The sequence below is a fragment of the Triturus cristatus genome, chromosome 1_1, assembly GCF_964204655.1.
Source record: "Triturus cristatus chromosome 1_1, aTriCri1.1, whole genome shotgun sequence".
NCBI classification, from domain to species: Eukaryota; Metazoa; Chordata; class Amphibia; order Caudata; family Salamandridae; genus Triturus; species Triturus cristatus.
Window position 1 is genome coordinate 288,667,507 of NC_140579.1, and position 12,087 is coordinate 288,679,593.

The following is a 12,087-nucleotide window of genomic DNA, read 5'->3' on the forward strand; positions in this document are numbered from 1 at the left end:
ACAGGTTTCTGGCATTTCAGCCATCTTCAGCCAGGCTTGCTTGAAGCCAGTGGGAAAGTGAGCAAGGGACTCACGTCTGAGCATACCCTGCCAACTTATGGCGAACAAAGCGGTACAAAAGGGGGTGGTGATAGACGGAGCATCAGAACTAATCAAACACTCATACCCAGTCAACAGATCTGGGTTTGATCCATCACCGTTCTTTAGCCCACTCTGCCACCCCAGTTCAGACATGGCCATATGCAAATCAGTCTGACCCTGTGCCTCATGGTAACAGTCCAGCCCGAACTGCCAAGCCATGCCTTCCCTGGACCGGAAACAAGCTTCCTAGGACCGGTTTCTGGCATTTCAGCCGTCTTCAGCCAGGCTTGCTTGAATCCAGTGGCAAAGTGAGCAAGGGACTCACGTCTGAGCATACCCTGCCAACTTATGGCGAACAAAGCGGTACAAAAGCGGGTGGTGATAGACGGAGCATCAGAACTAATCAAATACTCACACCCAGTCAACAGATCTGGGTTTGATCCATTACCATTCTTTAGCCCACTCTGCCACCCCAGTTCAGACATGGCCATATGCAAATCAGTCTGACCCTGTGCCTCATGGGAACAGTCCAGCCCGAACTGCCAAGCCATGCCTTCCCTGAACCGGAAACAAGCTTCCTAGGACCGGTTTCTGGCATTTCAGCCGTCTTCAGCCTGGCTTGCTTGAATCCAGTGGCAAAGTGAGCAAGGGACTCACGTCTGAGCATACCCTGCCAACTTATGGCGAACAAAGCGGTACAAAAGGGGGTGGTGATAGACGGAGCATCAGAACTAATCAAACACTCACACCCAGTCAACAGATCTGGGTTTGATCCATCACCGTTCTTTAGCCCACTCTGCCACCCCAGTTCAGACACGGCCATATGCAAATCAGTCTGACCCTGTGCCTCATGGGAACAGTCCAGCCCGAACTGCCAAGCCATGCCTTCCCTGGAACAGAAAAAAGCTTCCTAGGACCGGTTTCTGGCATTTCAGTCGTCTTCAGCCAGGCTTGCTTGAATCCAGTGGCAATGTGAGCAAGGGACTCACGTCTGAGCATACCCTGCCAACTTATGGCGAACAAAGCGGTAAAAAAGGGGGTGGTGCTAGACGGAGCATCAGAACTAATCAAACACTCACACCCAGTCAATAGATCTGGGTTTGATCCATCACCGTTCTTTAGCCCACTCTGCCACCCCAGTTCAGACACGGCCATATGCAAATCAGTCTGACCCTGTGCCTCATGGTAACAGTCCAGCCCGAACTGCCAAGCCATGCCTTCCCTGGACCGGAAACAAGCTTCCTAGGACCGGTTTCTGGCATTTCAGCCGTCTTCAGCCAGGCTTGCTTGAATCCAGTGGCAATGTGAGCAAGGGACTCACGTCTGAGCATACCCTGCCAACTTATGGCGAACAAAGCGGTACAAAAGGGGGTGGTGATAGACGGAGCATCAGAACTAATCAAACACTCACACCCTGTCAACAGATCTGGGTTTGATCCATCACCGTTCTTTAGCCCACTCTGCCACCCCAGTTCAGACATGGCCATATGCAAATTAGTCTGACCCTGTGCCTCATGGCAACAGTACAGCCCGAACTGCCAAGCCATGCCTTCCCTGGACCGGAAACAAGCTTCCTAGGACCGGTTTCTGGCATTTCAGCCGTCTTCAGCCAGGCTTGCTTGAATCCAGTGGCAAAGTGAGCAAGGGACTCACGTCTGAGCATACCCTGCCAACTTATGGCGAACAAAGAGGTACAAAAGGGGGTGGTGATAGACAGAGCATCAGAACTAATCAAACACTCACACCCAGTCAACAGATCTGGGTTTGATCCATCACCGTTGTTTAGCCCACTCTGCCACCCCAGTTCAGACATGGCCATATGCAAAGCAGTCTGACCCTGTGCCTCATGGGAACAGTCCAGCCCGAACTGCCAAGCCATGCCTTCCGTGGACCGGAAACAAGCTTCCTAGGACTGGTTTCTGGCATTTCAGCCGTCTTCAGCCAGGCTTGCTTGAATCCAGTGGCAAAGTGAGCAAGGGACTCACGTCTGATCATACCCTGCCAACTTATGGCGAACAAAGCGGTACAAAAGGGGGTGGTGATAGACGGAGCATCAGAACTAATCAAACACTCACAACCAGTTAACAGATCTGGGTTTGATCCATCACCGTTCTTTAGCCCACTCTGCCACCCCAGTTCAGACATGGCCATATGCAAATCAGTCTGACCCTGTGCCTCATGGTAACAGTCCAGCCCGAACTGCCAAGCCATGCCTTTCCTGGACCGGAAACAAGCTTCCTAGGAGCGGTTTCTGGCATTTCTGCCGTCTTCAGCCAGGCTTGCTTGAATCCAGTGTCAAAGTGAGCAAGGGACTCACGTCTGAGCATACCCTGCCAACTTATTGCGAACAAAGCGGTCCAAAAGCGGGTGGTGATAGACGGAGCATCAGAACTAATCAAACACTCACACCCAGTCAACAGATCTGGGTTTGGTCCATCACCGTTCTTTAGCCCACTCTGCCACACCAGTTCAGACATGGCCATATGCAAATCATTCTGACCCTGTGCCTCATGGGAACAGTCCAGCCCGAACTGCCAAGCCATGCCTTCCCTGGACCGGACACAAGCTTCCTAGGACCGGTTTCTGGCATTTCAGCCAGAAAATAATTATATCTGCGCCCAATCGACCATGCAAGCATAGCCCTTTAAAATAGAAACAGTTGCCAAGTAGCACACGATAGGCCAGCTTGGATCACAAATTAGCCAATGACAGAAAGGCTTATACAATATAACGGAAGTGTTGGTTATCGACAGCGTTTGCACGCTGACGCGACCGCATGAGAACGAAGAAGCTGAGAACGGCGAGCTTTGAATAAGAGAATGGCGAACTTCTGGTAAGTGATAATCGGGCCCCTTAGTAACTAGCGGAAATAGAGAAGATATAGCGAGCTGTACCGCTAAACATGGGGCAGACGGACTATTAATCCAGTCCAATATACTTATTTATAGATGACGTTACCGCACGCCCTCTGAAAAGAGTATACAACGATCGATAATCGCACACGCCGTGACTCGCTAGAGCAAGTAGCGTTGCTGTTCTGGTGAGTGCAATTTTGCTATTAAGTGAATATATTGAAAGTTGCACCTCCCGTTAATCTACACGCGTATCAAGTCTAAGTATGCATCTAGATTTAAGCCTACTCCTCTTTCCTCTAGATAACGTCATTAGACTTCACCTCACCGTTAATATGTCTACCAACTGATAGACACGCCAGAGTTTGGACGGGACAATCTGGACACCATGTATTGGCATTGTGCTTAAGTAAGTACCTAAAAACCAATATAGATTTAGAGGGTCAGCCATGGATGTCTCGGCTTCAAAATATTAATGCTAGGACACCATAATGTTATGTTTTCCTACAGATCGTAAAGCAACATTAAGCCAGCAGCAAGCTTCCTTTGATGCACGTCTCTATTACTCTGCCCCGCCCACCATTAGAACTTAATTCTGAAAGTAAGTCAGCCGATATTACTTAGGTATAGTGGGCCCGACTGGGCAACACCATCATCTCTAAAATCGTATTTTATCCTGTTATAGAACTTTAAGCACAACCCATTGGCGGCGAAAAAGCAAATTAGAGCGAGTAAAGAGAAAAGGAATAGAATTCCAATGAAATTCGTCTACATTCTCGCTACATTTTCTGCCTCATGTAGTATATAATAAGGTCACGACAACTTCATAGATATATAAAATAATTTTTAGACCTAAGGGAGTACTTAAAGAACCTCTTAACAGTATACAGTAGAGATGAATTGACCACACCGTATCATATAAGAGTGAATAGCCTCCACAAACACTGAATCCATCTGAATGCTTTGAGCTTCCTCCAAACTGGGCCTGTATTGGCAATACTTTAAAAACTATAGGTAGCTATGGTGATTTGGAAATGAATAAAATCAAATGTGTATAGGAAAAGGTTTAAAATTGTAAATAGATACTTGTTTGTAAAAATTTGTAAATACGAAAATAGATATTTTTTAGAATTACGAATATGCACTCTAGGTTGTTATGGTTTGCACAGACAATTATAGTTTATTTTCTCTTATTGTAGGAGTTATCAGGATTATGGCTACCTGAAGAAGGCTGATCGCCGAAACGCGCGTAGAATTAAAAAAATATTAGCCATAACGTATTATTATCTTTTGTTTTTCTCATCAATTCTTGTCTTCTATTGACGATCTATTGTACAATGTAAATGCAAATGTTTACATGGATGTATGACGTGATAACTTTGATATAAAACATATACAAAGAAAAGTTTTGCACATGTATATATATATATAAATAGGAACGAAAAAGTAAGAAATAAAATGAATTAATGAACTAATATGTGCAACAGTTGTCATATTTAATCAATAGAAAACCATTAGTAAAATATTTGGATTGTTTGTGCAATATCTGTGTTGAACTGTTTCCTATTAAGTTTTGCTCCAAAAAAAAATTTCAGCCGTCTTCAGCCAGGCTTGCTTGAATCCAGTGGCAAAGTGAGCAAGGGACTCACGTCTGAGCATACCCTGCAAACTTATGGCGAACAAAGCGGTACAAAAGGGGGTGGTGATAGACGGAGCATCAGAACTAATCAAACACTCACACCCAGTCAACAGATCTGCGTTTGATCCATCACCGTTCTTTAGCCCACTCTGCCACCCCAGTTCAGACATGGCCATATGCAAATCAGTCTGACCCTGTGCCTCATGGGAACAGTCCAGCCAGAACTGCCAAGCCATGCCTTCCCTGGACCGGAAACAAGCTTCCTAGGACCGGTTTCTGGCATTTCAGCCGTCTTCAGCCAGGCTTGCTTGAATCCAGTGGCAAAGTGAGCAGGGGACTCACGTCTGAGCATACCATGCCAACTTATGGCGAACAAAGCGGTACAAAAGGGGATGGTGATAGACGGAGCATCAGAACTAATCAAACACTCACACTCAGTCAACAGATCTGGGTTTGATCCATCACCGTTCTTTAGCCCACTCTGCCACCCCAGTTCAGACATGGCCATATGCAAATCAGTCTGACCCTGTGCCTCATGGGAACAGTCCAGCCCGAACTGCCAAGCCATGCCTTCCCTGGATCGGAAACAAGCTTCCTAGGACCGGTTTCTGGCATTTCTGCCGTCTTCAGCCAGGCTTGCTTGAATTCAGTGGCAAAGTGAGCAAGGGACTCACGTCTGAGCATACCCTGCCAACTTATGGCGAACAAAGCGGTACAAAAGCGGGTGGTGATAGACGGAGCATCAGAACTAATCAAACACTCACACCCAGTCAACAGATCTGCGTTTGATCCATCACCGTTCTTTAGCCCACTCTTCCACCCCAGTTCAGACATGGCCATATGCAAATCAGTCTAATCCTGTGCCTCATGGGAACAGTCCAGCCCGAACTGCCAAGGCATGCCTTCCCTGGACCGGAAACAAGCTTCCTAGGACCGGTTTCTGGCATTTCAGCCGTCTTCAGCCAGGCTTGCTTGAATCCAGTGGCAAAGTGAGCAAGGGACTCACGTCTGAGCATACCATGCCAACTTATGGCGAACAAAGCGGTACAAAAGGGGATGGTGATAGACGGAGCATCAGAATTAATCAAACACTCACACCCAGTCAACAGATCTGGGTTTGATCCATCACCGTTCTTTATCCCACTCTGCCACCCCAGTTCAGACACGGCCATATGCAAATCAGTCTGACCCTGTGCCTCATGGTAACAGTCCAGCCCGAACTGCCAAGCCATGCCTTCCCTGGACCGGAAACAAGCTTCCTAGGACCGGTTTCTGGCATTTCAGCCGTCTTCAGCCAGGCTTGCTTGAATCCAGTGGCAAAGTGAGCAGGGGACTCACGTCTGAGCATACCCTGCCAACTTATGGCGAACAAAGCGGTACAAAAGGGGGTGGTGATAGACGGAGCATCAGAACTAATCAAAGACTCACACCCAGTCAACAGATCTGGGTTTGATCCATCACCGTTCTTTAGTCCACTCTGCCACCCCAGTTCAGACATGGCCATATGCAAATCAGTCTGACCCTGTGCCTCATGGGAACAGTCCAGCCCGAACTGCCAAGCCATGCCTTCCCATGACCGGAAACAAGCTTCCTAGTACCGGTTTCTGGCATTTCAGCCGTCTTCAGCCAGGCTTGCTTGAATCCAGTGGCAAAGTGAGCAAGGGACTCACGTCTGAGCATACCCTGCAAACTTATGGCGAACAAAGCGGTACAAAAGGGGGTGGTGATAGACGGAGCATCAGAACTAATCAAACACTCACACCCAGTCAACAGATCTGCGTTTGATCCATCACCGTTCTTTAGCCCACTCTGCCACCCCAGTTCAGACATGGCCATATGCAAATCAGTCTGACCCTGTGCCTCATGGGAACAGTCCAGCCCGAACTGCCAAGCCATGCCTTCCCTGGACCGGAAACAAGCTTCCTAGGACCGGTTTCTGGCATTTCAGCCGTCTTCAGCCAGGCTTGCTTGAATCCAGTGGCAAAGTGAGCAAGGGACTCACGTCTGAGCATACCCTGCCAACTTATGGCGAACAAAGAGGTACAAAAGGGGGTGGTGATAGACGGAGCATCACAACTAATCAGACACTCACACCCAGTCAACAGATCTGGGTTTGATCCATCACCGTTCTTTAGCCCACTCTGCCACCCCAGTTCAGACATGGCCATATGCAAATCAGTCTGACCCTGTGCCTCATGGGAACAGTCCAGCCCGAACTGCCAAACCATGCCTTCCCTGGACCGGAAACAAGCTTCCTAGAACCGGTTTCTGGCATTTCAGCCCTTTTCAGCCAGGCTTGCTTGAAGCCAGTGGCAAAGTGAGCAAGGGACTCACGTCTGAGCATACCCTGCCAACTTATGGCGAACAAAGCAGTACAAAAGGGGGTGGTGATAGACGGAGCATCAGAACTAATCAAACACTCACACTCAGTCAACAGATCTGGGTTTGATCCATCACCGTTCTTTAGCCCACTCTGCCACCCCAGTTCAGACATGGCCATATGCAAATCAGTCTGACCCTGTGCCTCATGGGAACAGTCCAGCCCGAACTGCCAAGCCATGCCTTCCCTGGACCGGAAACAAGCTTCCTAGGACCGGTTTCTGGCATTTCAGCCGTCTTCAGCAAGGCTTGCTTGAAGCCAGTGGCAAAGTGAGCAAGGGACTCACGTCTGAGCATACCCTGCCAACTTATGGCGAACAAAGCAGTACAAAAGGGGGTGGTGATAGACGGAGCATCAGAACTAATCAAACACTCACACTCAGTCAACAGATCTGGGTTTGATCCATCACCGTTCTTTAGCCCACTCTGCCACCCCAGTTCAGACATGGCCATATGCAAATCAGTCTGACCCTGTGCCTCATGGGAACAGTCCAGCCCGAACTGCCAAGCCATGCCTTCCCTGGACCGGAAACAAGCTTCCTAGGACCGGTTTCTGGCATTTCAGCCGTCTTCAGCCAGGCTTGCTTGAATCCAGTGGCAAAGTGAGCAAGGGACTCACGTCTGAGCATACCCTGCCAACTTATGGCGAACAAAGCGGTGCAAAAGGGGGTGGTGATAGACGGAGCATCAGATCTAATCAAACACTCACACCCAGTCAACAGATCTGGGTTTGATCCATCACCGTTCTTTAGCCCACTCTGCCACCCCAGTTCAGACATGGCCATATGCAAATCAGTCTGACCCTGTGCCTCATGGTAACAGTCTAGCCGGAACTGCCAAGCCATGCCTTCCCTGGATCGGAAACAAGCTTCCTAGGACCGGTTTCTGGCATTTCTGCCGTCTTCAGCCAGGCTTGCTTGAATTCAGTGGCAACGTGAGCAAGGGACTCACGTCTGAGCATACCCTGCCAACTTATGGCGAACAAAGCGGTACAAAAGCGGGTGGTGATAGACGGAGCATCAGAACTAATCAAACACTCACACCCAGTCAACAGATCTGCGTTTGATCCATCACCGTTCTTTAGCCCACTCTTCCACCCCAGTTCAGACATGGCCATATGCAAATCAGTCTGATCCTGTGCCTCATGGGAACAGTCCAGCCCGAACTGCCAAGGCATGCCTTCCCTGGACCGGAAACAAGCTTCCTAGGACCGGTTTCTGGCATTTCAGCCGTCTTCAGCCAGGCTTGCTTGAATCCAGTGGCAAAGTGAGCAAGGGACTCACGTCTGAGCATACCATGCCAACTTATGGCGAACAAAGCGGTACAAAAGGGGATGGTGATAGACGGAGCATCAGAATTAATCAAACACTCACACCCAGTCAACAGATCTGGGTTTGATCCATCACCGTTCTTTATCCCACTCTGCCACCCCAGTTCAGACACAGCCATATGCAAATCAGTCTGACCCTGTGCCTCGTGGTAACAGTCCAGCCCGAACTGCCAAGCCATGCCTTCCCTGGACCGGAAACAAGCTTCCTAGGACCGGTTTCTGGCATTTCAGCCGTCTTCAGCCAGGCTTGCTTGAATCCAGTGGCAAAGTGAGCAGGGGACTCACGTCTGAGCATACCCTGCCAACTTATGGCGAACAAAGCGGTACAAAAGGGGGTGGTGATAGACGGAGCATCAGAACTAATCAAAGACTCACACCCAGTCAACAGATCTGGGTTTGATCCATCACCGTTCTTTAGTCCACTCTGCCACCCCAGTTCAGACATGGCCATATGCAAATCAGTCTGACCCTGTGCCTCATGGGAACAGTCCAGCCCGAACTGCCAAGCCATGCCTTCCCTGGACCGGAAACAAGCTTCCTAGGACCGGTTTCTGGCATTTCAGCCGTCTTCAGCCAGGCTTGCTTGAATCCAGTGGCAAAGTGAGCAAGGGACTCATGTCTGAGCATACCCTGCCAACTTATGGCGAACAAAGCGGTACAAAAGGGGGTGGTGATAGACGGAGCATCAGAACTAATCAAACACTTACACCCAGTCAACAGATCTGGGTTTGATCCATCACTGTTCTTTAGCCCACTCTGCCACCCCAGTTCGGACATGGCCATATTCCAATCAGACTGACCCTGTGCCTCATGGGAACAGTCCAGCCCAAACTGCCAAGCCATGCCTTCCCTGGACCGGAAACAAGCTTCCTAGGACCGGTTTCTGGCATTTCAGCCGTCTTCAGCCAGGCTTGCTTGAATCCAGTGGCAATGTGAGCAAGGGACTCACGTCTGAGCATACCCTGCCAACTTATGGCGAACAAAGCGGTACAAAAGGGGGTGGTGATAGACGGAGCATCAGAACTAATCAAACACTCACACCCAGTCAACAGATCTGGGTTTGATCCATCACCGTTGTTTAGCCCACTCTGCCACCCCAGTTCAGACATGGCCATATGCAAAGCAGTCTGACCCTGTGCCTCATGGGAACAGTCCAGCCCGAACTGCCAAGCCATGCCTTCCCTGGACCGGAAACAAGCTTCCTAGGACTGGTTTCTGGCATTTCAGCCGTCTTCAGCCAGGCTTGCTTGAATCCAGTGGCAAAGTGAGCAAGGGACTCACGTCTTAGCATACCCTGCCAACTTATGGCGAACAAAGCGGTACAAAAGCGGGTGGTGATAGACGGAGCATCAGAACTAATCAAACACTCACACCCAGTCAACAGATCTGGGTTTGATCCATCACCGTTCTTTAGCCCACTCTGCCACCCCAGTTCAGACATGGCCATATGCAAATCAGTCTGACCCTGTGCCTCATGGGAACAGTCCAGCCCGAACTGCCAAGCCATGCCTTCCCTGGACCGGAAACAAGCTTCCTAGGACCGGTTTCTGGCATTTCAGCCGTCTTCAGCCAGGCTTGCTTGAATCCAGTGGCAAAGTGAGCAAGGGACTCACGTCTGAGCATACCCTGCCAACTTATGGCGAACAAAGCGGTACAAAAGGGGGTGGTGATAGACAGAGCATCAGAACTAATCAAACACTCACAACCAGTCAACAGATCTGGGTTTTATCCATCACCGTTCTTTAGCCCACTCTGCCACCCCAGTTCAGACATGGCCATATGCAAATCAGTCTGACCCTGTGCCTCATGGGAACAGCCCAGCCCGAACTGCCAAGCCATGCCTTCCCATGACCGGAAACAAGCTTCCTAGGACCGGTTTCTGGCATTTAAGCCGTCTTCAGCCAGGCTTGCTTGAATCCAGTGGCAAAGTGAGCAAGGGACTCATATCTGAGCATACCCTGCCAACTTATGGCGAACAAAGCGGTACAAAACGGGGTGGTGATAGACGGAGCATCAGAACTATTCAAACACTCACACCCAGTCAACAGATCTGCGTTTGATCCATCACCGTTCTTTAGCCCACTCTGCCACCCCAGTTCAGACATGGCCATATGCAAATCAGTCTGACCCTGTGCCTCATGGGAACAGTCCAGCCCGAACTGCCAAGCCATGCCTTCCCATGACCGGAAACAAGCTTCCTAGGACCGGTTTCTGGCATTTCAGCCGTCTTCAGCCAGGCTTGCTTGAATCCAGTGGCAAAGTGAGCAAGGGACTCACGTCTGAGCATACCCTGCAAACTTATGGCGAACAAAGCGGTACAAAAGGGGGTGGTGATAGACGGAGCATCAGAACTAATCAAACACTCACACCCAGTCAACAGATCTACGTTTGATCCATCACCGTTCTTTAGCCCACTCTGCCACCCCAATTCAGACATGGCCATATGCAAATCAGTCTGACCCTGTGCCTCATGGGAACAGTCCAGCCCGAACTGCCAAGCCATGCCTTCCCTGGACCAGAAACAAGCTTCCTAGGACCGGTTTCTGGCATTTCAGCCATCTTCAGCTAGGCTTGCTTGAATCCAGTGGCAAAGTGAGCAAGGGACTCACGTCTGAGCATACCCTGCCAACTTATGGCGAACAAAGAGGTACAAAAGGGGGTGGTGATAGACGGAGCATCACAACTAATCAGACACTCACACCCAGTCAACAGATCTGGGTTTGATCCATCACCGTTCTTTAGCCCACTCTGCCACCCCAGTTCAGACATGGCCATATGCAAATCAGTCTGACCCTGTGCCTCATGGGAACAGTCCAGCCCGAACTGCCAAACCATGCCTTCCCTGGACCGGAAACAAGCTTCCTAGGACCGGTTTCTGGCATTTCAGCCCTTTTCAGCCAGGCTTGCTTGAAGCCAGTGGCAAAGTGAGCAAAGGACTCACGTCTGAGCATACCCTGCCAACTTATGGCGAACAAAGCGGTACAAAAGGGGGTGGTGATAGACGGAGCATCAGAACTAATCAAACACTCACACCCAGTCAACAGATCTGGGTTTGAGCCATCACCGTTCTTTAGCCCACTCTGCCACCCCAGTTCAGACATGGCCATATGCAAATCAGTCTGACCCTGTGCCTCATGGGAACAGTCCAGCCCGAACTGCCAAGCCATGCCTTCCCTGGACCGGAAACAAGCTTCCTAGGACCGGTTTCTGGCATTTCAGCCATCTTCAGCCAGGCTTGCTTGAAGCCAGTGGCAAAGTGAGCAAGGGACTCACGTCTGAGCATACCCTGCCAACTTATGGCGAACAAAGCGGTACAAAAGGGGGTGGTGATAGACGGAGCATCAGAACTAATCAAACACTCACACCCAGTCAACAGATCTGGGTTTGATCCATCACCGTTCTTTAGCCCACTCTGCCACCCCAGTTCAGACATGGCCATATGCAAATCAGTCTGACCCTGTGCCTCATGGGAACAGTCCAGCCCGAACTGCCAAGCCATGCCTTCCCATGACCGGAAACAAGCTTCCTAGTACCGGTTTCTGGCATTTCAGCCGTCTTCAGCCAGGCTTGCTTGAATCCAGTGGCAAAGTGAGCAAGGGACTCACGTCTGAGCATACCCTGCAAACTTATGGCGAAAAAGCGGTACAAAAGGGGGTGGTGATAGACGGAGCATCAGAACTAATCAAACACTCACACCCAGTCAACAGATCTGCGTTTGATCCATCACCGTTCTTTAGCCCACTCTGCCACCCCAGTTCAGACATGGCCATATGCAAATCAGTCTGACCCTGTGCCTCATGGGAACA